The 26320-nt window shown below is 29.3% G+C and overlaps 1 long non-coding RNA gene across 1 annotated transcript in view; it reads left to right on the top strand.

Moving 5' to 3' along the window:
* LOC147067096 (uncharacterized) overlaps positions 1-26320 on the top strand; it is a 300820-nt gene that overhangs the window by 27908 nt on the left and 246592 nt on the right. The window contains exon 2 of the long non-coding RNA XR_015071485.1: positions 25686-26160. This is a non-coding gene — a long non-coding RNA (uncharacterized LOC147067096). The remainder of the gene's footprint in view (positions 1-25685; positions 26161-26320) is intronic.

Here is a 26320-nt window from a genome sequence, read left to right as displayed (position 1 = left end):
ATTAGAAGTTTATGCTTCTTTGGCGTAACAAAACAAAAACAAATCTTGTGATAAACTAGATTCTTCGACTAGCATTTTATGATCTTGTTAAATTACACACTCAAGAAAAAAGACCGCTTATTGGAACGCCGTTGGTTTATTTCTATACACTTTAACTTATATTACTAAATTGTGTAATTATTTATCGTTGTTTTTAATTTTAAAGTAACAACTGCCACTATGACGTTTTTATGACGTAAGGAATTGCAAATGGCCGACAATAATAAATTCGGTGCCTAGCAACGGAACAATTCTAAACTGTATAATCTGTATAATCATCACGATTGCAGTATCATTCTGTGGCGTAATGGTTGTACGTTCGACTGATAACCGAACAATCGTTGGTTCGAATCCAACCGAGTGTGTTTTTTTGTATGAAAAAATAAATTATGTGTTACATATCACACGCCTAAAGAAGTATAACTTCAAAAACTTTTATGTTTTAAATTTAAATTAATCTAGTAATGTTTTCGTAAACTGGATTACGATTTTTTTGCCACTGTATCACATTTTAGATTACCAAAATTTTTAAACTTTGCAATATAATAAATAATCATCTATTATATATCTGGCATGTACAACTTCAAATTACTGTAATCTACTGTCATCCAACAAAACTAGCAATGATCCACTACACTTTGCCGTTGTCTTTCTTAAACATATTATAAAATGTGACTGAGCTTATGGAAAAATTAATAACAATGATATTAGCATTCGCAAATCCTGCAAAGTTTGTTGTAAATCAATATGTATTTGATGTGACGCCTTGATCTATATTTTGTTAACAGACTGTTATTCAACACTTGCGAGTACCTACTTATTAAGGACCAATTTCAGAAAATCCTGAAGGGGTTCATTTGTCATGTATGAATATTGTTTATTTTCATAATTTTTACGTAATACAATGGAGAGGCAAAAAACTAAATTGAACCAAAAACTGAGTATAGAATTTCACATTTTATTTTGGCATAAACTTCTAAAATGATTCGTCTCCTGCACATTCATTTGAAAATATATTTATTTTTGAGTGAATATCTCATAGTTAGGTACTACATTATCTTGACAACTTTTCAATAATAAAATCAATTTTGGTCATATTATCCTTGTCTTGACATAACTTTATTATAAGAAACTGTTCGTATATCTAGTGTGAAAATGTTATTTAAATTACTGACAATTAAGCGACATAATAATATACCGATCAAAACAAAATAATATATAAACGATAATAACCCAACATGATAATAATATGTGATGGCTACCGAAGAAATAAAAATCTCGTACAATTAGCTATTTTCTCCTTTTTTATGTTACTATAAGCACTTGGGAAAAATTAGGTCATAAAAAGAAAAAAGATTCTGGCAAATAATTAGAGACTAAAGTTACTACCAATAGAGTTTCTCTGATTTACAAAGTTTAGGTAGTATGATTAAGTTTAGCCGATATCAACCTATATTTTGTACATAGCTAAACAAAAATGACATAAAAGCAAACTTTATGGTAGAAAAGTTTTTCAATCACGAACAACAGTATTGGAACTACAAGTAATATTTTCTTACTGGAAAAATATTTTATGGATAGTAAAGCGTCGTACCAAAATATCACTGTCCAGTAAACTTGACTTACTTGTTACTTGATGGTCATTTTGCTACACGTTACCTTTTCATGAACGATTTCAAAAGGTTAAATAAAATAATTAATATTAAACAAAAAACTACTTACTTACAAACTATTTATGAATATAATTTATTTAAAAAGCCACGCAAATTATTACACGTTCCACCAAAATATTACACGCCATAGAGAAATAGTCACAGAGATACCTTTGAAAAAATCATATCTGGAACCCCGGATAAGAGCAGATTTAACCAATTGAGAGCTCTACTCGTAGCACCAAGTGAGGTCCTCTCATATAATAAATAATAGGTATATTATATTTGTATTTTGAATAAAATGTAACTAAGTATACAAAAAAACATAAAAATCTGCACTTCATAAATATATAAGGTATATACTTATCTACATATAATATTATATTCTTTGATTCCTTCCTTTTCTCCGATTTCACGATTAATGTATTTATAGTACATAACTATGTATATACTCATCTATATTTATCGACCGAAGGTACTTGATGGAATTTGAATTTAAATTCTAATGGATATAAGTTTTGTACTATTCCATTTGAGTTGTTTTTTACGACCCAGGATTCACGTTTCGGCATCTTCAGGCACTGTGTATACTCACCAAAAGGAAAATAAACACTGACAACTATTAACTGTAACTTTTATAACAAATCCAAACGATAAAGTAGGTAAAAACTCTATTACCTAACTATCAATGATAGGTGCCGAAAGGCGAAACCCGGGTCGCAAAAAACGACTTTAATGGAATAGTACAACACTTAAATCCATTATAATTTACCTTCATTTATATTGAATTTATATTCGTACGTTTTATTAAGAGTTTGTTTGTTAAGTCGTCATCAGGAATTATACATAAATAAACTCTATTTTAGATAGTGCATTTTTCTTTAAAAATAAATTCCTATATTGACAATTAATGATTGTTTCATTTCTAAAAAAGATAATACTTCTGTACTACATAACAATATTTTTTACTGCAATGATTTAGTTTGGACAAATCATGCAGCGGCATCTTAAGAAACATGAACTATTTTATCATTGAAGAAAAGATCTCCCGTTAGCAATTCCTTGATAGAAAAATAACGTTTTAGCTCAAGAACCACAAATACTAGTTGGACCTCAGCACTCCATACCTATTTAGAGCAGCGATGGATAGGAATAAAATGTCCGAATTCATCGCCGACTTCAGACTTTACTTACTGTATTAAACCTTTATAATAAACAGTTCCACAATATTGCAAAAATAGCCCCATTATAGGTAATAATGTTGTCAGACTTTGTAACCAAGGATTTTGCAATGTATGTTATTTTTTTATATACATTTTTTAATTTGGTTGGGCATAGTAACCGCTACACCCTACTCTTGCGTGCGTATACATAGTACTTATAAATCTGTATGTGAATCCGTATTACCATGTATGAAAAGCCGGTGCCCAATTAAACCACAACTGCCAATATTGCATTTTTTGCAAAAAATGCGCCTAGTCACAATACGCTTCACTTCTAGTTGTAAAATAGAAAGATCAGAATTAAGTAAGTTATCATTTATGGCACTACAAACCTTAGTAGGTCCTAGCCTTTTTCAAAAACTTTTTCTATCTTGGACAATCCAGCACCGACATTCTCCAGTTGCTTTTACCAAGCCATACAGGTCTTCTCTTGCCCTCAGGGGTTACGTACATAGCCAGCCTGCTGGTATATCTTTCTGAATTCTATGCACGTAGCCAATCCAGCGCAGTCTCTGCATTTTTATAATATGCCACGTGATCTTTTCGCCCCTATAAAGTGTGCAAAGTACAACTCCAAAGATTCTTCTCAAAATTCTCCTCTCAAAGATATCCATACTTCTTTTATACTGTTTGCTAAGTACTTACATAAAAATAAATAATATTCAATATTATTTTAATTACATATGTATAACTATTAATAAGTTTATATAAAAGCACCTACTCACGTCCAAATATTTTGTCTGTATTATTTCTTCTTTGTGTTATTTATTAGGAAAAATTATAGTATAACATCTATTATACATTGCAATAGGTATACATAATAGGTTTCTACAAGGAAAAACAGTAATATGCAATGTATAAAATAAATGTAGTTAAGTAATATTATGTTAATATAGCTCAACAGATAAAATGAATAGTTGAGCAACATATATTATCAATAAGTGTTACAATATATAAATATTATTATTAATATTTAATAATGCTGAAGTATTAAATTTATATCTTACATTTAAAACTATAATAAAATACATTGATAATGTAATTATTATGAAGTATCGAAATCGCATTTTAATGTCGTTTTGTATAAATATATTAACACAACAATATAGAGTTAATACAATTTAATTGTGTCACAAAAATAGTACCAGCATTTTATTGTACATTAAATGCTATAGGTATATTATTATTATTATTTTACAAAAACTAAAATAGTAAATTCTCCAAAGTTGAGTGATAGAGATATTATTTTAGAACAATGATGGATTATATTTTAAATTTTAATAGCTATATATAACATAAACTTTATGTGAAAGTGGAAAAAAAACAGGTAGAATGTGATGACTATTTATAGTCAAGACACATCCCATAACTGCACATTATCTAAGCGGACTATGCAATATGGATACCTACTGTGATTATAAATAATACATACTTGCTTAATCAGATAACATGGTTAAAATTGATTATTATGAATGGACAGTACATTATATTATTTACAAAGTCTGATTTTAAGCAGCTTTACAGTTCGACGTAATGCCTACAGATGTAGTTCTAAAACAAACAAAACACATAGTACATACCTACCAGTACGATTTTTAGTTAACTTAGTAATTCTTTAAACTACATAAAAACTTATACATCAAACCTCAAAATACAGATTTAAGACAAATTATTGCGAGACTCAGAGCGGGAGATTTTTTAACAATACAACAGGCAATGAGTCCCAATGATAAAAATGTAGCGAAACAATAGTGTATTTATTGATAGAGAGATAGAGAGAGACAAACACTCAGGCTTTAAAAAAATCAGATGCATTTATATTGCGATTTTATCGAGAATCAAACTCCGGGTAATGAAACGCCATCGCCTTGAAGGTCAAAAATGAATCCTTCTGCATCAAAATTCATCGTTTTTTTAATAGAAAATGACATCTAAACAAAATATGGTAAACTCTGGCTACACAGAGTGCTTGCTCATGTAGTGGATACCGCATGATAAAATAATTACAAGATAAAAAGAACTTTTTATATATCACGTTTTAAAATATTCTGTTGAATCATATAAACTTGACAATCCTATGTATTAATAAAAACTTTTAATTGTACTGATAGAAATACTGAATAAATATATAATACTGAAATTTCATTTTGACATTTCATATTGATTTCCATAGTAACGCACGTATATATTAATAATTTAGTTGCTAGGACCCCCTTAGCAATCACCAATAATAACTTTCCATAAAAAACAGAATTAACTGAAAATGAATTCAATTCTGCTTAAAAATGGCTAAAAGCATTAAAAGAATGCATTGTCGTCGTGTTCTGATATATATTAAAAGTTTCAAATGTCTTTGGGTTCAAACGGGAAGTTAGTTAAAAATCTTCAATCGTCCAATACAAATCTTGGACAAACAAGAAAAAATTTATACTGGATACAGAAGAAAAAATCTGTACCGGACAAACAAGAATATGAGCTAATAAAAACGTGGTAAAATAGGTTATACCTATATGTTAATACAGTATCTTTATAATACAAAAAATAAGCTTTTCGTAAGGATTTCGATAGTTTTTTGTTACCGTTGGAAGATTTTTGTAGAAGAATCATTATCAAGTTAATACTAATCTCACCACTAAAATAAATGCTACCGGGTTGCATAGTTAGTGCAGTGAGTTATATCATGTTTGAGGACTAGGTACCTACCCTAGTATTGACATTGTTGATTCTCCAGGAATTTTAAACACTATGATCATAAAAAATAATATGAATAGCAAATATTTTTGTATTTTAATGGTTAAATGAAGAGCTCAACGTTAGTTGAACTTCCCATCAACATTTTATGACTGCATCTACTCCGCCAATATTTTACGCCACCTAAAATGTCGTCTCTTATCTCACTACAAAAAGCTTCTCCCTCGTTACTAAAAGCACAATCAAAGCCTTTGTCTGAATATAATACTGAGTTATCTTGTACATGCTAAAAAGCATAGTAGATTTGTTTTAATTATAAAAAAGGTATTAATGTCTATTGTTTCACTATTTATATGCATATTATAAAAAGATTTACCATGGACTATTATATAATCTTAAATTGAAGGGGTTATTGCAAAACAATGATATGCCACAGAAACATAGTTTGGAGATATGAGCAATTTAATGTTCTTGTTCGTTTACTATTGTAACAGGAAAAATTACTATCCTTATTAAAATGTTCGATATATCTCACATCTAATTATTCTAATTTGTGCAGAAGTCGTGGATGACTGCCTGATATCAATTTTGACCGGCATGGCATATCATATTATTGCTATAACTATTTTTATAGCAAAATTTGAATTTGTAAGAACTACATATTGATCATAAGTATTGAGACATCTGTGTATTTTTTTTAAAGTGTCTTAACGGCCCACATGCTCAGCGTTCGTCAAAATGGAGCTTTTATGCTATTTTCAAAGCATGATCCTGGGCATTCCTTAAACGCTGTAGATAATCTTTTTACATAATTTTGAAACCTTATTATCCTTTACGTTTATTTTAAACATTTGCTGACTGCATAAAGTATTTTTATTTCATAAAATAGTATTCTTTTAAACCTCTCGCTCTAATGTTTTAGAATATAGTCATATTTCAGTACGTCCATGTGAAGTGGTGTTAAAATTTTTTATATTTATTAATTTTTAAAAAGCATTTATAAAACCATTAGTAAAATTTATGTATGTACGTCTAGGATCATGCTTTGAAAATAGCATAAAAGCTCCATTTTTACGTACGCAGAGCATGTCCCCCCTTAAGTAAAACGTGAGTGTGTGCCCTAGGATTCAATAAATTTATAATTATGTGGCATATCATTGTCCTGCAATAATCCCTTCAATTAGGTACTCAATAGATACATATTGTTACAACATTATTATATTGTATGGTTGAGTTAGTGTTTACGTTATAGAACTCTATGGGAACGTGAGATAAAAACTGTATTGTGATTTTGTATGCCAATGATTCATTAATTCATTGCTGGAAATATAGATTAATACCCTATACTGTAATACTGTAAAATAATTTAAAAAAATCTCTTACTTACCATTGCATATTATTAAACTATTTCAAGAACGGAGTAAAATAAAGATACTGTGCAGTTATTATTTTCTATATTTAGTAGCCATCTGCATAAATCTTTCATTTTTTTTCATAACAGTTACTCTTCGAATATACTATACTTGCTAAAGCGCTTTACATTGTAAGAGCCATTAGTTAAAAGTCGTCGAAATTAAATAAGATGCCTATAAATAGCATTGTGGTCAATGTGCGTGGGCGTGAATCCCGATAGACACATGTTCGATTCCTACTGGGTGTCGTATTTTTTTCAAAAAAGATATTCTCTATTGGTTATATATTTTCTCACCGTTTTCAAATTATGCGTGTTCAATAAAAAGAATGTTACATTCTTAAATCTTTTGAATTATTCGTTGAATAAAAAAATAGTTAATTAAACAGTTTGTTTTATTATTTTATGTTGAATTCAAAACGTTATAAATTCTATTCATTATAGATATGCATAATATACGAGTATTATCAACATTCTTTGCATTGTATGCAATTAACGACTATAACGTCTTTTTTATTCGTAGACTATAACACTCATATTGAAATAGACTTACAATATAAAGGTTTTAATTAAATGTTTTCAAATTGCGATAAATTGCTCTGTATAAGTACGTATTTGTAATTAAATATTGCTTGATAAACCAGTTTTATTGAGAATGTTACCGAAATAATTATTACTCAAATGTGTTTAGTTAGGTATGCAGTTTGTCGATTTTGTTTTTTTATTGGGCATCGGTTTATGACGTTGTTACAAATAATAAATACATAGTGATTTAATTATCTATCAATTAGTGTATTGAATACACGACTTTTTTTGTTTTATTTATTAAAATGGGTATGGTATTATTATTCAATAATAACTCGTAATATTAAAGCTATACATTAAAAAACTTTGTCATATTACTTATTAATTAATTACGGTTTTTATTCAACGAATCAAGATTTAATAATGTAACATTCTAATTATTGAACAAAAATAATTTTGAAAACACTTCTGATAAAATATAATATTATTTATTTATTTATTTATTTATAAAAAAGAGTATTACGGCATTACAGCTTTTGGCCAATGCGCCATAATACATAATACATACAAATATATAAAAATATCTTAATTACAAATAACAACTAATATGACAAGAAAGTGGAAAAGACAGCATGTGTAAATATTAAAGAAATATGATAATATATACAATTATAAATTTATCCTATTTAAAACGTCTACAAACATTATATAATTAATAAAAAACAAATCAACCTTTATGGTGCCATCAAATAAGCTAATTGCACGATACACAGCATCATGAAACATAACATCTGTCCTGCGACGAGGTATCTTGAAGACCGTGGAGCTGCGAGTGATATTGGTGGGAACATGAAAATTAATATTTGCCAGTATATGCGGATTGTAAATGAACCCACGAAGAAGTAAAAAGAAATGCTTTAAAAGAACAATCACTCTTCGGGTAGACAGGGATTGCATTGATAGCATACCCAGAAGAAAACGAGTCGGGAAATTCATTTTATTGTCATTATCATAAGGAAAGAACCCGTATGTTCTTAAGTAGAGAAATCTAAGAAATCTATTGTGGACTCGATCCAGCTTAATTGTGTGCATGAACCTATTAGGACTCCAAATAATGCTGGCATATTCAAGAATCTTCTTCTTTCGACCATGTCCGATCCTAATAGGATCATATGGGCCTCCAAGTAGTGGAGGTATGTATTAACAGATTTTATTTTTACGAGAAATGGATGTCAGCCACTTGCTCAACCTATTAGGTCCATACTCTGACTCATACACAAATTGAAAAACAATTTGTGTACTTGCCAGACCCAGGATTCGAACCTGGGACCCACGAATTCAAGAATACTCAACACAAATGATACGTATAATGTACGTAGCACTCGGACGTTTTCGAATGATTTTGAAACCCTCATAACAAAACCAAGCATTTTGCTAGATCTAGTACTGATGTTAAGAATATGCTGATTGAAAGTGAACTTTGTATCATACAATACTCCCAAATCTTTTATCTCCGTTACCCTACTCAATATTATACCAGACAATGTGTATGGGAACAATAAGGTGTGCCTTGAACGATTGAATGAAATAATATTACATTTGGAGGTAGCGAATTCAAGTTTATTTAAGATAGACCATTGCGAGATAGCATCTAGGTCAGACTGCAACATCGCACAGCATAATGGGGTTTCAATAGTTCGAAAAAGTTTAAGATCATCTGCGAATAGCAAACAAGAAGAATTGGTTATAACTTTGACAATATCATCAAAAAATATTAAAAACAAAATTGGGCCAAGATTTGAACCTTGAGGAACACCAGAGTTTGTTCTAAAAATCCGCGATTCATTCCCATGGTAATCAACAAATTGACGGCGATTTTTCAAATAAGAAGCAAAAAAACATATTATACTATATGACGCGCCAAATGTACAAAGCTTTTGTAATAAAATATCGTGATCAACACGATCAAATGCCTTGGAAATATCTGTGTACACAGAATCAACTTGAATTGACTTATCCATAGAATTTGAAATAAAATTATTATACACTATAAGATTTGTTACTGTGGACCGCCTAAGTCGAAACCCATGCTGCGAATCGGAGAGGCGAGAGTCTATTTGACGGTTGATGTTTATATGTAATATCGATTCAAATAATTTACATGGAGCCGAAAGAACTGCTATTGGCCTATAGTTAGAGATCTCTGATCTAGATCCCTTTTTATGAAGCGGCCTTAGGCGGGTTATTTTCCATGCATCAGGAAAAGTGCTGGATGCTATGATTAAATTAAATATATGTTTAAGCGGAAAGGATATATGTTCGTAACAGCCCTTAACCACATAAGGTGGCAAGCCATCTGGACCAAATGAACTTTTGGGAGACAAATTTGAAAACCCATATTCCATATCTTTCTCGTCAAAAGCTGAGATTTGAATATCTTGTGTTGCAGACGAAGGACCAGCAGAATCGGGGTCAAGTAGCGGTTCTATTGAGCTATAAAGTGATTCAAAATGCTTAGCAAATGCATCAGATATAACATGGCTCTCTATAGGATCATTATTCAACGTCATCATGGCATTGTCTTTTGTAGTACTACTGGAACTAAGCGAATGAATATATTTCCAAAAACAATTAGGATCTGAGACAATATTTCGACCAATCGACGTTAGATATGATTTGTGAGCCGAAGAGATGTCACACTTCAATGAGTTTCTAAGACAGGAAAATTTACTATAATCTGCAGTCCGTCTATGTTTTTTCCACAGTGCATGATAATATGCCTTTGACCTTAGATTATAAATAATTTCTGGCGTAAACCACTTAGGATATGAGTACTTCGGTAGATGAACGAGCCGGCGAGGGAAACAGGAGTCCAGACTATTATAAAATTTATTATAAAAAATAGCTAATGCCGTGTTTACATCAATTTGTTCATATAAAGAGGTCCAATCTGTAGTACTCAAAGAATTATACAGCGCTAAAAAATTTCCATTTGAAAAATTCCATTGCGGATTATGCCTATTCAGTGGAGGAATCGACGAATCATTTCTGTGTTATAACCAACAGAAAAAATCTTTATGAAAAAAGTAAGACACCCCGCAGGAATCGGACCTGCATCTCACGGGTTTCGCGCCCACACACATAGACCACTATGCTAAAGGTATATATATATATATATATATATATATATCGACCATATCCGATCCTAATAAGATGGTATAGGCCCCACACAGTAGAGGTTTTTGTATTAACAGATTTTTGTTTTTACGAGAAATGGATGTTAGCCACTTGCTTAACCTATTAGGTCCACACTCTGACTCTACACAAATTGAAAAACAATATGTGTACTTGTCAGACCCAGGATTTGAACCTGGGACTGACGACGTTATAGGCCGACGCTTAAGCCGCGTGGCCATCGTAGGTGTAGGTACCATACTTAATTACAACAAATCTTAACTAATACCTCTTATAATACTCTCTGAAGCGCTTTCTAAATTGAACTACTATTAGTTATCGGCTTTTGTGTTTTAAATCAAAGTAGGTATTACTTTAAATACTAACCGACGTCATGGATCACTCCAAGATATTTTAGTCTTGTAGCTTCCTTGAACTTGCTAATAATTTTTAATTAATCACTTTTTTTATTCTACGAATAATTCGAAAGATTTCATTCAAAAATTGTTAGTTACTAAGTTTTTAATGTTAAAAGCATTATTATCCAACAGTCAAACTAAAAGTTTCAATAGTCATTTAGCCTTCCTAACTATTCGCGAAAATTATAATATAGAAAAAAGGGGTAAAATATATATGTTGTAAACCATTCCACTCAACATACATATTAATTAATAAATGTATTTCACACGTGTACAGGGAATGTAATCTTTAGTGTATTGCTTTGTATAAATATTATATTGGTAGAGATTATTATGTCTTTATGTAGAAATAGTTACTTAGCTGTGTAAATACTAAACAGTTCGCGTTACCCAAATATCTAGGGCATAATGATCTGTCTTACATTAATATTGGAATATATTTGTGTACAAGATAGGTGTAATTTATTTTAATTAATTTATTAGTATTAATAGTGAATCATTATTAACATAGTTATAATGATAATCATAACGTGATAATATTATTACATATTAATAATTGTAATTCATATTCATTTAAAACGAGAATTAAGATTGTAAGATTTTTTTATGTTGATAATAAATAATTTTGAATAAAACCCAGTGGGATTTGAACCCATGACTTTCATTTTTCGGATGAGTTTTTTTGCCCACTGAAACCATCAAGCTACCAATTCATCTGTCATTATTGCGTTTAATTGTTAATAATTACGTTAGGTACTATATTTTTACAAATTCCACCAAGAAATATATTAAATAAATCAAATGGTTATCCAGATTGACTTGCTAGTGCTAGGAGTTAATATCTGTAGAAAGAAAGAAGAAGTCCTTTACTTCTGATCCAGGGAATATGGGCTTGATCGGTGAGGTCACAATACATATTTGTGATTTTATAAAGTTTAGGTGATTCTGTGCTTGTTGCACTGCTACTAGACTACTAGAGTATACGATGTAATATATTTTTTAAATATTTGTTTTAGATACATACATTATCTATATATATATTTATTACTATATATATAAATACAAGTGAATATCATATTATGCGAGGTAATCAGGCAAATAGGCGTATTAGTGTAGTAAAAATTGCAAAGTCATAAAACGTATACTCTACTATTTCACTACTACTAAACTACGCTACGGTTATTGAGATTCTTGGCCTATTGTAGTGTTAAAAAAACTTATTTTTGGTAAATCGCCTCTCTTTATTTTCTACGTACCTTATATTTAGTGCCTTAGTACCTAAGTAGCGGTGCCTGCGTAGTCAGTGTAGTAATGGGTGCCTCTCTCAATTCTATAGTAAGATCGTGCCTGTCTCAATTATGGCTTCAATTATTTTTATAGCCATTTTATTATATTGCGCATCACGCACGTAACTTCTAGATGCGTATGAAGCCCGTTCCATAATAATCATGTCTATAACCTTCGATGCATATTAAAAAAATATATTTCAATTGGTTTCATTTATTTATTTTTAGCCGCATTAAAATATACTGGGCATTCACTTTGGATCTCGCGATGTTATAACAACCAAAGATAATTATTTTTTTTTATTTTGAGATTTGTAGGAACAACAAAAATACACTATGTATATAGACGTCATTGCGAACAATGTGTAAAATATCTACCACAACTTAGTTGTCATATAAATTTTAATTAAATTTAACAAGTTTTTTTTATTAAGTACCTAAGTACCCAGTACCGAACAAAATATATTTGACTAATCAATATAAGAAAAATACCTATGTATTGTTAAATTAAGTTATTAATTTATAGTATGGTATAATATATTTATATATTATATTATTAATACATAGGGATACACAGATTGTTAATGATAATATGTATAGACCTTTTTGCGAGGAATTATTGTTAGACATTTTCTCAATATATTAGATCAAACGCACGGCTTCATAGAGTTCTACTCTAGCGTCTAGACTCTAGGCCACCATTAGTATTTAAATAACTCCAATTAAAACAGTATAATACTATTATTAATTTATAATCACTTGTGACATAAAGCGTATTCACTATATACCAAGTGATTAAATTGTCTGCTTAGATGGACATTTAAGTATACATTTTATATTTATTTTAGCTACATTTCTATCATAAATAAAAAGTTATTACCACACATTTTATTGATGATTTAACTTTCATCCCTATTTTTTAATTCATTTTAATATAATGATATTAATATTTGGTTTTCTTCGTAATATGGACAAATATTTTTTCATAGTAAACTTACACAACAATATAATTCGTTAATAAGTCATAAAATACAAAGTATAGATTAGGTACAGATTTTTTTAGGTTTGTTTTTTCCAATTCTGAATTTTTATCACAGATCAAGATAAAGTTTGCGTATTACTATGCTTTCGATTTAAAATTGGCGTTTTTTATTTGACTTTCGCGCTGTCAAAAATATTTTCATTATCCGAACAACTTGTGCAAATATTCAGATAGGCCGATCACGTTATTAGATGCGATGGAACTAGGTTTCTCCATAAAGTTTATAAAAATACCTCTTGGCCTCCCCTGGAGGAGATGGTCAGATAACGTCAAGATAGATGCAGTTAGGCTAAGCGTGACTGACTGGAGAGAGAGAAAGAGAGCTTGAAATAGAGATTCCTGAAGGACGGTTGTGCTGACTGAAAAACCATTGACGTATGTTCTATGATTTATGATTACCAGTTTAACTAACTGTTTAATTCGAAAATTTGATAATTATTGATTATTTAGTAGTGAAGTTGGCTAAAAGCATATTTTACCTAGAAAGGACCAACATACGAGCATAAAATGGTTGAAAGTATTCGTTCATAGGTTTTCAAGTATTTTTGCTATTATAATAGTAAAAACTTGGGCACCATCTAATCCACGACTTCTTTGAAACAAAAAAAATAACAAAGACCTTACCCCAAATTGGATTAAAAATCCGACATGTTTAATAAAACTCTTATGTTTAATAGAACTCTTCGATTATCAAAAATGTAAAGGCGTGAAGTAAAAATTTATTTTATTGAAATATTGATCATGAATTATAACGGTAAAATAAATAAATACATACCTACCCATTATGTTGAAGCGAAAGTATATTCATTTATTGATGGAATATAAAAGCAACTCAAAATTCGAAAATGCCCTTTGTTTGCGGTCGGTCAAATAAATTGAATTAAATAAACTTTCCGAAGTAGTAATTCGATTCGAGTAATTTATTTGGCAACGCTTCGTGATACGTGAAACACTTTGCGCCAAAATTCTCGAATACATATTGCAAATCATTACTCTCACGCAATTTAAACTTAACGCTACCAAAACAAAAAAAAAATAAGAGTCAGCAATTTATCTCCTCTCAGTAAACACTTTATTATTATCGTTACAAATGAATTAGCAAATCTTATCTAGCTATCGATATAATATCGCCTTTTCAATTATTAATCTAGCTTAAATGTGTCGTTCACGCTTGTTTTTTTTTTTGTTTTTCAATTGCATTAATTTGGTGAAATTAATATTACTACTGGCGAATGATTTACAAACCAATGTCTCTCATGCTGACAATTTTTTGTTGGTTGATAGAGTGGATGTTTCTAGTCTCGTAGATTTCTGGTTTGATTGCGTAGCTGGCCAACAGAACATATTATTTTTTAATGTCTATTTGATGCAGTATAACAATACAATGGATCGGGCGACTAGCTAATAAACATTCCTTATTAAAATTATTGTTTTTCTATTATATATCCCCTTCGTAGAGAGGACTACCTTTATTATGATTTGAATAGTAAGACAGCTATAGGTAATAAAATAGATTACTGCAAGGCTAAAACATCTGTAAAGATTATTATTGAGATGTGCACATTAGCAATGTATAAATATTATAGTACTGTACAGGCCTATGTACATAAACGACAGTTTGGTTTTTAATAATACAGCCGAGCGATAACGTGCCGACTTAGAATATTGTGGACTCCGAGTTTGATAAATTCTGACGCAAAAATAAAAATCTGTTATACAACCTCCACACAGTGGAGGCACAATATATTATTATTGTGATCCTTTTAGGATCGAACACAGTGATGTAACGTAATGTAATATATATAATACTTAAACAATATGGAAAGGAAAATACCATTTTCACTCATAAGAAAAGCGTAATATACTGATATAGGTATCTATAGAGTGCAGATTATCTTAAAAAACTTTTTATGACAAATTGAGCAGATTAACTATTTGTTTTTTTATATTATAAATAATATTGTTTATAATTAATTTATAACATTTTTACATATAATTTAAAAAAAAAATTATGACAATAAATAAGACAAACTTTAATATAAAAAATACGTTAATAATAAGAATTTACACCATCAACGATATATTTGGTTTTACACATTGAAATAACAGTTTTTACAGATAGGTACCGAATTTTAATCCGCAACCTACATACGTATTTGTGTACCTATGTCTTCTTTTTTCTTTCTACCATGTCCGATCCTAATAGGATCATATTATGGGCCCCCACGGAGTGGAGGTTTGTATTAACAGATTTTATTTTTACGAGAAATGGATGTCAGCCACTTGCTCAACCTATTAGGTCCATACTCTGACTCATACACAAATTGAAAAACAATATTTGTATACTTGCCAGACCCAGGATTCGAACCTGGGACCCTCGACACTATAGACCGGCGCTTAAGCCACGCGGCTATAGTGAGTGTGTTTAGTACCTATGTAAGTGGGATTAAAATACTCACCCATTGCAGGTAAATAATAATGGATAAAAAAATGGAATGGCATAATTATACAGACTATATTAGATAATTGGCTAATTTTTCAAAAAGTTAAAGAAGTATATAATATTTTCAAGTCTTTCGCAAAAAAACTGATTGATGAATTTAAAATTTAAAGTAGTAGTGAAATATATTTTGCAAAATATGAAAAATGTAGGTATATATAAAATTCTAAAAACTTGCATTTACAAGTCAATGGCAACTGTTGGGAACAGCTGAGAATAATTTATTTTATTATGGTGTAATCGAATTGTATTTTAGATATTTTGATAAGTCGTCAAATATACTGGGCACGTTGTATCTCCGAATAACGATTGTCTGATTGTGTTTAAACTATTCACTAGAAGTATGTAGCTGAATGAATTCATTCTCTACTGACTTGCTGCTGACTAACTAATCTGAGACTAAATCAAATTTACAGTGTGACTAGACGATTTTTAAAATGCCTACTTGCATTTTTTTAAACATCTAGGTAGAAAAAAGTAATTGAATCATTATTTCATATGGTCTGATCTAAGCATTTCGTCTCGTAGACATAGCTACTTAATACTAAGTAAAATGCTTTTACTGACTATACTAGAGAGATTACCTTTTTCACTAATGTTATTTGAACTAAGTGTAAATTTAACGTACCTGTCTATAAAAAATAAACAGTTGGTATTATTTTTTTGTATTCTATAAGAAAAACTTACTTACTTTAAAGAATTTTAAAATATTAACTAAATAACGCATTTTTTTCGATGATGATCCAGTTCTAGACGTAAACGTATTATAGTGACATCTTGCGGAATCACGTATAAGTTGTATAATAATATTATTGACCATATTATTAATTATGGTCAACTGAGAAAAATAATTATCCGTAAGTTGGGTTAAATAAAATGTAGTTAAAATTGTTTCTTCGTTATGAATACAATTTTTTTTACCGACCACTCTCAACAGTACATAAGCAGTACAAATTGAGAGTTGGCCTTTTCAATTTTTCTTGTCCGTGTCTCTTGGTCTCCAATAGTCTCGAGCCACGTGCCAAGCAGTTTCAACGCGTCCTCCCTTACTCCATCAATTCAGTGGAGCTGTGGTTTTCTCACATTCCGTTTTCCATCTGCGTATTCACTGAAAATTATTTCTGGAACCCATATGTTTGACTCACGGTAGATACATCCTGCTTACATAATTCCTAATAATTGGTTATAACTCTTTCTTACACTGCTTATTGCACATGTACGTATACATGCAACACCAGTTTTACTTGATATTTTTGAGAAATAGCTCAAGCCCTCTCAGGCACCTCGTAGACACTCTTACCAAAAATTATGAAGAATTTCAATTAGACATAATTTATTTGGAAACACCTGTAATAAATAATCTATAACTACTAGAAAAAATCCTTTTGAAACCTTGAGAGATTCAAACCCACGCCCCCTGAGATTCCCAATGTTCTTCAACTTTAAGTTATGTGTGTTTTATTTAATTGCGACCAAATTAACTAACGGTTCTTATAATTCTCACTGGAGCACTTTCTAAATTGGGTTAATTGTTTTAGCAAACGGTGTTTTCAAATAATGTGTTGATATATAGCCGTCTAATATAACAATATAATTAAATAATATAATTAATAATATAAGAATAAAGAAGTACGTGTTTACATCTAGCGCTCACTGTGCGACGCTGCTAGATACCGATTATTGTTTGTAAGGGGGAGACAGATTCTTCTTCCCACTCTTACGCTGCACCTGTGCGTGCGGCGTGATACTAGATAGTTCTCTTCGGTTATTTTGATAACGCGCGCATATAAAATGTAATCTTTCTGTATAATGATATTCATGCAGTTTAATATAAATAAAGTTAATCGTATATTAAAACTACGTTGCTTATTTACGATCCTCAAAACAATCTACTTTTCTCAACATAATATATGTTAAATAAAGAACGTTACATCTTGTGAATGATTCTTTAAATAAAAAAATAGTTTATTTAATTTCAATAGGGTAAAAATTATCATATAATTAATCTTGAGATTTTTATAGATCAGCCAAACAACAAAGCGGTTTTTTAAATTTAAAATATAAAATATTAAAATATAAATTATAATACCTACCACATGGTTGAAGCTAACATGTAATTGTATAATAAGTATACTATGTACCCATTATAAATAATACGTATTTTTTTTGGTTTTTGTGTTTCTAATCATTGATCTTATAGAAATATAATAGCAGTGTATATGTGTGTATAACTAAATATGTTTCAGGTAAGATTTTGTAGCTATTAAAGATTATTATTAGCTAGTTAAAAAAATAATATTGTTTTTGAATTTCACATAGGAGAAGCAAAAAAATGATATAAAAAAATATATGTGTGAAATTTAATCAAATACAGCATACAGAAGTTCTGATCTAGCTGTTAAATTTCTAAAGATATTGAGCTGGTGAATCGGATGAGTTTGTCTGACCTATAAATTACTTTGAGATCCTTGACTATAATAAAATCTCCCGCCCACTTATTCCTCTCGTTAAGCGTAATCATTTACGTAAGAAAATTATCCTTGCATACAATTTTAAACTGTATTTATATGTAATACGAATAATAAATGAATATTAAACACATTATAAAAAAAGTTACATAAGATTATGATTTTCATATATGCACAAAAAAAATGAAAAGAACAATGTTGACTTTTGAAAAAGTTAATAATTTTAATGCTCGGTCTTAACAGTATTTTTGTGTTTCAATTGGCATTTATTTGTATTCACTGAGACGGCAATATTTTAGAAAGCAAAAATACCTAAGTAGTATTATTTTCGAGTGAAATATGACTTCCTGTCTCGCATTTTTTGGCTCTAGTCCAGTAGACAAATCGTTTAAGCCTGTATCCTTATTCAGGATGTTAACTAATTTATCATCAAAGAAAAAATATTGCTCGAAATCTCTTGTACACTTTCACATATGAACGTTATCGGATATACAAACTTATCTCAGAGTGGATACAATATAAAGAATTTTCGCTGACTTTTCACATTAAGTGTGACTTTGACACAGTAATAAATTATCGACAGAAAAAATACACTTTGATAATATGTTACTTTACCTTATTATTTTTTTTACAGAAAAATAATACTAGTATATCTACGTACCTATGTCAAAAAAGTAAATCGATAAAATATTGAAATATATCCTAGGGGATTTATATGATTACCTCAGGTATATATTATTTGATAATTTTATTAAATAATCGATCAAATAACATAAGAATAAGAGATTTACCTCCCATTTTTATAATTACACAAAAAAAAATTCCAATTCTAACTGAAGAACTAGCTGTAAAAATTATATCTTTTTATTATGTCAAGGTCAATAGTGTCAGTGATGGATTGATAGATGAAAGTTATAATAAACTTTTTTAATAATAACGATAATAATCTAAAAAGGCATTAAGGGCCCGCTGAAGAGCCCGCCGTTCAAATATAATTCAGTATAAAAAGGACCTCGGCGTCGTAACTACGTCAATTTAAATCGATCTTTTCGCAAAAATCACTAATCATCGGAGATTTTATTTCAAGAAATATTATTATTATTACTGATAATTTCTGCCGCGCGGAGAATTATTATTATTTTATGAACACCTGCGAGATGAAGCCGATCAGAAAACAGGGCTGTCAAAATAATATTAAGCATTCATATTTTTTAAATGTTAATTTCATCATGGTTTTTAATCAAACCTGTGCAAGTACGTACTGATAACTTGGGTGGATTTTGTAGCAAACATACTATTGATATATATACGGGTATATTATTATTATAACCCAATTCAAATTGAACACAGGTTGATACTCAAATACTATTATAGTATGTTTATGATTTCGAGAAAATAATACGATGGTATAATTAATCCATATCAATTATTTGAAAACATTACATTCGCACTTTGCACAAAATTACAAACACATTCGAAGTTTGCCGCACACGTACAGACCACGTGATATTTGTTTACGCAAAATCGTCGCTTTTCAAAATGGCGAATTTGAATAACCAGATTTTACTGCGATGAATCAGTATGTTCCTTTTTGTTTTTTTTTATTCGTAGGTTTGTTTACTATGTACACCGAGAAATTTCCATTTATAAACTCGGAAACGATTTTTACAGAAGAGTTTTGGAATATAATGCAACCAAAACTGGAAAAAATTCTATCATGGGTGTTGACTTCCTGAATTAGCTAACCCCAGGATGCCACTACGTGAACCACAGTGGATATTAAGCCATTTCCACACTGGCAACAAGTTGCTGGCAACCTCATTAAATTTTACGATACTTACCATAATTGCTTAAGAAATTTTACAATAATTATCGTAAAATCTAACGAGGTTGCCAGCAAATTAACTTGTTGCCAGTGTGGACCCGGCATTAGATGCACAAAACTTAAATAACATATATTATAAATAAAAATTTAAAATTATAAATATATATTATGATTTATGTATTCGACAGCCCTGATGAAATAAATGTGAAATATGAGTCGGATCTGTCACAGAGCAAATTTATTAACACAAAAAACTTTGACACGACCTTTTTATATTAACTAGTAGACCAGATATTATGGACCACATGTTAAAAAATCATATTTTCAATTCTCAAGGCCAATTCTGTAGAACGTCCTCTTAAGGAATGTGTTCATTTGAAACATGACGTATTAATTTAAATGCGGTCGGTAGTCATGACTGTTTTGAGTACTTACATCTTTCATTATTTAAATTTTAAATTATAGTATTTACATACACATCGGAATATTATGTAATGCAGATTCTACAAATAAAATAGTACCAAATATGTATACAATTATCAATAATAATTTTATTGTAATAGGTATTTCTTGAGAAACTAATTACATTTATATTATTATGATATATGTACTTACTATGTAGACGACATGTTTGCAAAAGAAGTAGGTACCTACTTAATACATTTTATAATAACAAATACTTTTTTACAGCTCTATGTTTTATTTTTTATTTTATATTATTTAAGTATTATTATTGCTATATAACATATTAAAATAATTGTTTCAAAAAATTGTGGGGACCTTTTGGATAAATTAAGATATTACATCTATTCTGAACTTACCTAGAAAAGAATGAGAAGATTCATAGTATGTGGTACGCATAACTATCGGATTATTATATAAAAAATGAAAATATTTACAATACAAATTTTAAAAAAATATAGTTTATTTCGTAGAAGCTTTAAATAGAATCACATATGCACATACTCATAGTTTTTTTTAATCACGTCCGATCCTAAAAAGATCATAATATTGAGTATATCATATCCACAGAGTGGAGTATGTATTGACAGATTTTTTTTTGCAAGAAATGGATATTAACCGCTTGCTCAACGTAATAGGTCTACACTCTGGGTCTACATATTGAAAAACATGTGATTTTTGTTGCCAGGCCCAGGATTCAAACCCGGGACCTTATAGCATGACATTATAAGTCAACACGTTATCCACTCGGCTATTGTGGGCGTTGTAATTTATTGACATTACTAATAACATCGTTATATATTTATTTAATTTTCTTTAAATATGCCATAAAAATAACTCTTTTGAACCAACCCACATTTTGCAAATAATTGATTTAGGTATAAATATTTACATTAACAAACATTAACTTCCTAAGTCTTCTTAACAAAAAAAATACTGATTTTAGTTATGTATATATAATAGAATAAATTTATAACTTTAACTTTTAAAATAAAGTATTCTTATTAATTTATTGGTAACTAATTTCCACAAAAAAATAGGGAATCTTTAAAAAAGCTCTATACTTACGGCTCATTCATAATATGTAAGTTGTTGTTACATTCATATTATGCTCGGGTCCCCAATTATAATTAAGGTATTTATGTATATAATATAGACTACATAAATTTTATTCTTGGAAAGAACTACTCTGACTGGAAATCTTGATATAATCAGAATTCTACTAAAACTTATTGAATCTTTGACATCAACTGATGATCCAAATGTTATAATATTAAATTTAATTGCCCATAATTAATTTATTTGAAATATATTTTATGACATCCCGTTTTGCGTCTGTATTAGAATGTGACCATTTTTATAAGAATACGCGAAAAAAAATAATCCAGTTTGTTATCGCAAAATTGCCAGTATGTATTTGATTGCCGAGCTCTTCAGAAGTAATACAAGTAAAAATTCAACTGAATCAAAAAATACTTCTTCTTTGATAATGTTTTTATGTTCATTTGAATCTTTTGAGCGTATACTTGAAATAGCGTCTTCGAGTGCTTGATGTAATAAAGGCATGTGCATATATAACCAAACCTATTTACGCGTAATCCAAAGGGAAATTTGGTAAATTTATATTTGATGCGATAATCTCACGAACGCAATATCTACCTATACGTAACGTGAATTTGCAAGCGCTTGCTTTCCGACGGTATTCAGGTACATGATGCTATTATACAAACACTTTTACAAAATAAGTGATCATATCACAGGTCTTCGATCCATTGTATCCAAAATTCTTTATTTCTCGACGGTATTTATATATATTTTTTTAAATATTCAAAACGATATTTGGAAAGTAACCAAACAATCACATTGCACGCTTATTTTTATAAATATTTGAATCTGTACCAACTAAAATGGATTAAGTAATAACTTTGTTCATTGCATTAGCGATGTCGTGGTAGACCTCCATTATAATGGTTATAAAACAAAATACGGTAATTGAAGTATTTATGTTGACAGCTGTTTCGAGGTATGAACCCATCTTCAAACGATTATGTCTTTTTTTGAGACAATTTACTTTTAGAGATAATCAAAATAGAAATTTGAATTTAATTCAAATATAAATCCGTGTGTCCATTAATATTAAGCGTTTAATAAAAATTTACAATTAGGTTTTTCAAAAATTTAATTTTCTTGACTTTTAGTTATGAATATATTTTTAATTTTTTATAAAACTAGCATAAGAGTAATTATTGATTATTTGAATTACTTGATTAAGATAAATGATTTAATTTATATATATACTGTCTCGGTACATATATATTATATACTTATATGATAGAATATAATTTAGGGTAGCAAATATTTAAACATACCTATGAATTAACATAATATGACAATGATGTGGTATCTCCTAAAGAAAGACTAAAACCACATATATCTAACAACCGATAGCAATTATTTATTATTAAAAATGTATTTTTTCTCTTACACGTAGTTAGAAGCACTGTGGCTGGTATAATGTTATATAGCTTTATAAGATGGAATTATTTCACATATATATATAATCAAATCTATACATTATTGTAATAAAATGAAAGATTGCCACGCTGTGTTACGCTGGGTAATCGATCGATACATTTTATGATTTATTTACAGTTACATATTGTAATTATTATCCAGAAATCTTTTTCTAAACATACAAAAAACGAAAAAAAAACTTTATTATTTTTCACTCGATGTCGTCTAAAAAATATTTGATGCTACATTTTCAATGACAAAAAAAATATAATTTTCTAAGAAAACACATCAACACCCTGTAAACACGTTACCGTCAACCACGAATAAACATAATATACGAAAACATCTATCGCGCACATGTATTGTGAATGTGTACACCTACCTAACACAGCATTCTAGCTCGTATCTCGAGTTCGCAGGAAACTCAATAGCTCTATGTTATCTTAGTAGGCTTCTTTTAAAAGTAGCTGTAAATAAAATCAAACGTAAAAAATAAAATATTATTATGTGGTGGTGGTAAAATTTATTTCGAGTTAATATTTAAAAAAAAATATTATTTACCATTCAATAATAATAAGATTTCCAAGACATATGATGACATATGAGACAATTTCATCCACCTATTAAATAAACATTTTTTAAACTTTTATGTTTAGTAGAGCTGATGTGATTATCTAATTATAGAATATTATCATAATTTCTTCTTGGTTTTTTATTCAAACGGAATAATATATACAGAAATATAGAATGTATTATTATTTTTATTGGATTTATTTACTTATAGTATTAATAACATTAATAAAGTACCAATTATAAATTTTTTGCATAACTAAGAATTGGGATGATAGCCTAATGAATGAATAAGGGCCATCACCAGGAAAGTGAAAGTTGTGAGTTATAAAAAAGCACCGTCTATAGATATTATTATTATTTTAATTTTCTATAGACGAAAGCCCCTAACATCTGTCAACGTGAATAACTCAATTCAAGTAAAATTCCAACTTGAATCTATTGTACCACGTACTGGTGGTATATCCAGTGATAGTCATAAAGATGATGTCGTAAGCTATTCTAAGAACTCGGAACTGATTTTACCACGTACCTACTATAAAAATATTGCTACCCTAAAATCTCATATTTTTTAGATTGATGTATTTTTAGAAATTGTCTAAACGAATCATATGTTAAAGGGACCCATCAAGTGGACAGTCTACATAACAAATGACTTAGTGTCCGACGCTATTTACTAGATGATTAATTATACTAGTATGTCTGGGAAATTATTTCACGTTTAAATTTAAAAGCATTACAAGAAAACTTCAGGTTTAATGAGCTTTTAAATGATACCCATCCTGAAAGTTGTCACGGGTAAAAATAAAATCATTTAGGTAGAAAAGGTTTTATTTAATGATACCTATATTTATTTACAAACTCATTCTTTTGGTTGTGTTTATTGACTGAGAGTTTTGCAAAATTTAACCTAACGTTGTCTGAGAACTATACAATACTTTAAATATTCGGAAAAAAATGGTTATTAATACTTAGAATAATAATTTTGAGAGAATCGATTAATAATAACATTAAAAATACTGATATATAAATTTAAATATAATATGCTACCTAGTAGGTATTTTAAATAATTATCTGTGATTTATTTATTGATTTATAAAATTAAATAAAAACAAAATATTGCATAAAAAATAATTAAGTCTTTAAGAATTATTTTAAACACAACATTCACAAACACATCCATAACAATTAAATAATTTTAAAACCACACATCAAACACGCCGACTGCATGATACTCAGCATCACGCGACGCCAAGCAGTTACTGCAATGGATATAAAATATATTGGAGACTGCAGAAAAATAATTATGTGTCACATCAGCTAAGACATCACAATAATTAATACTAATAAGGGGAGGGAGCAATTGCCATGAGCCTCATTTTTCAACTTCGTTAATAAAATATAGAAATAATGTATTGTTCACATAAAAAATCTCATTTGTTAATCATGCCTATGAGTGTAAACAAAAGAGAGAAAAAAATTGATCCTGTTAAAAGGAATGAAAATCACCCTACAATCAACAATGAGCCAAAAGCCAGAAAATAGAAAAACAGTACTATACATAAATTTATAGAAAGCACGTAGGTATTTTTGATTATTCTGAAACAATCATCTGGTTCGAAATCGTAAAAAGCTTTTGTTAATAAAAATGTATGTGGGAAAAAAATGAGTTAGTATTTACTCCCAGTAGAATTTCAATTTTCAAATGATAATATAAATTATTTATAGTAAATTCTACTGGATGATTTTTAAGTAATTGTTATATTTAGGGAGTTCAATGTTAATATTGATAATAGGACATTTCAGAAATAGTAAAGTTGTGATGACAAAATGTCTGGCGTAGATTAATAATAATTCTAATATAAACTATATTTTTGCTTACAGGTGACCAGAAAGGGGACATAACCTTCATCTAACGCGAAGTGAAAACAAGTGCACAAGTATAATATTAATGAAAATAAAACTGAAATAATTAAAACAACCATAGAATATTAAACATTTTTATAATCGTCTAAATTATTAAAATATTTTATAATAAAATTGAATAAAACATATTTCTTTGCATTTTTTTCGTTTGTTTTTGTATTAATTTCGAAATTTGATTTTATACAACTACAAAGGACAATACTTTATTTGATGTAAGTTTTATTGCTAAAATTTTATAGTGCGTGCAAAATTCGTGTATTCATTATTAAAATAAAATGTGTGACATCAATTAGGCATACACATCTGAAATTTAATTGTGATAGTGTTTAAGTCCGTTTTGACGGTTGTTCAAATCTATGTTTGTCTCAGGGACATAAGTCGATTTTTGGACTAAGGCCAGTTGGACAACGATCACTTAAACTGGCGCCCAATCGTAAGTTTCGAATAAAATATTATTTTTATTTCATACATCTTGTTTATTTTTGTTTGCAGCATTTTTTAATACATGATTCACGAAAGGGGAGTCAGTAACGGAAAAGTTTTACAGGTAATGGTGTCATAACAATATGTCATTGTTATTGATTGTGAAGTTA

This window comes from Rhyacophila brunnea, unplaced genomic scaffold (genome assembly GCF_057557595.1).
Source record: "Rhyacophila brunnea isolate RB1 unplaced genomic scaffold, BYU_Rbru_1.0 scaffold_4, whole genome shotgun sequence".
Classification (NCBI taxonomy): domain Eukaryota; kingdom Metazoa; phylum Arthropoda; class Insecta; order Trichoptera; family Rhyacophilidae; genus Rhyacophila; species Rhyacophila brunnea.
This window is presented reverse-complemented; position numbering and strand designations above follow the sequence as displayed.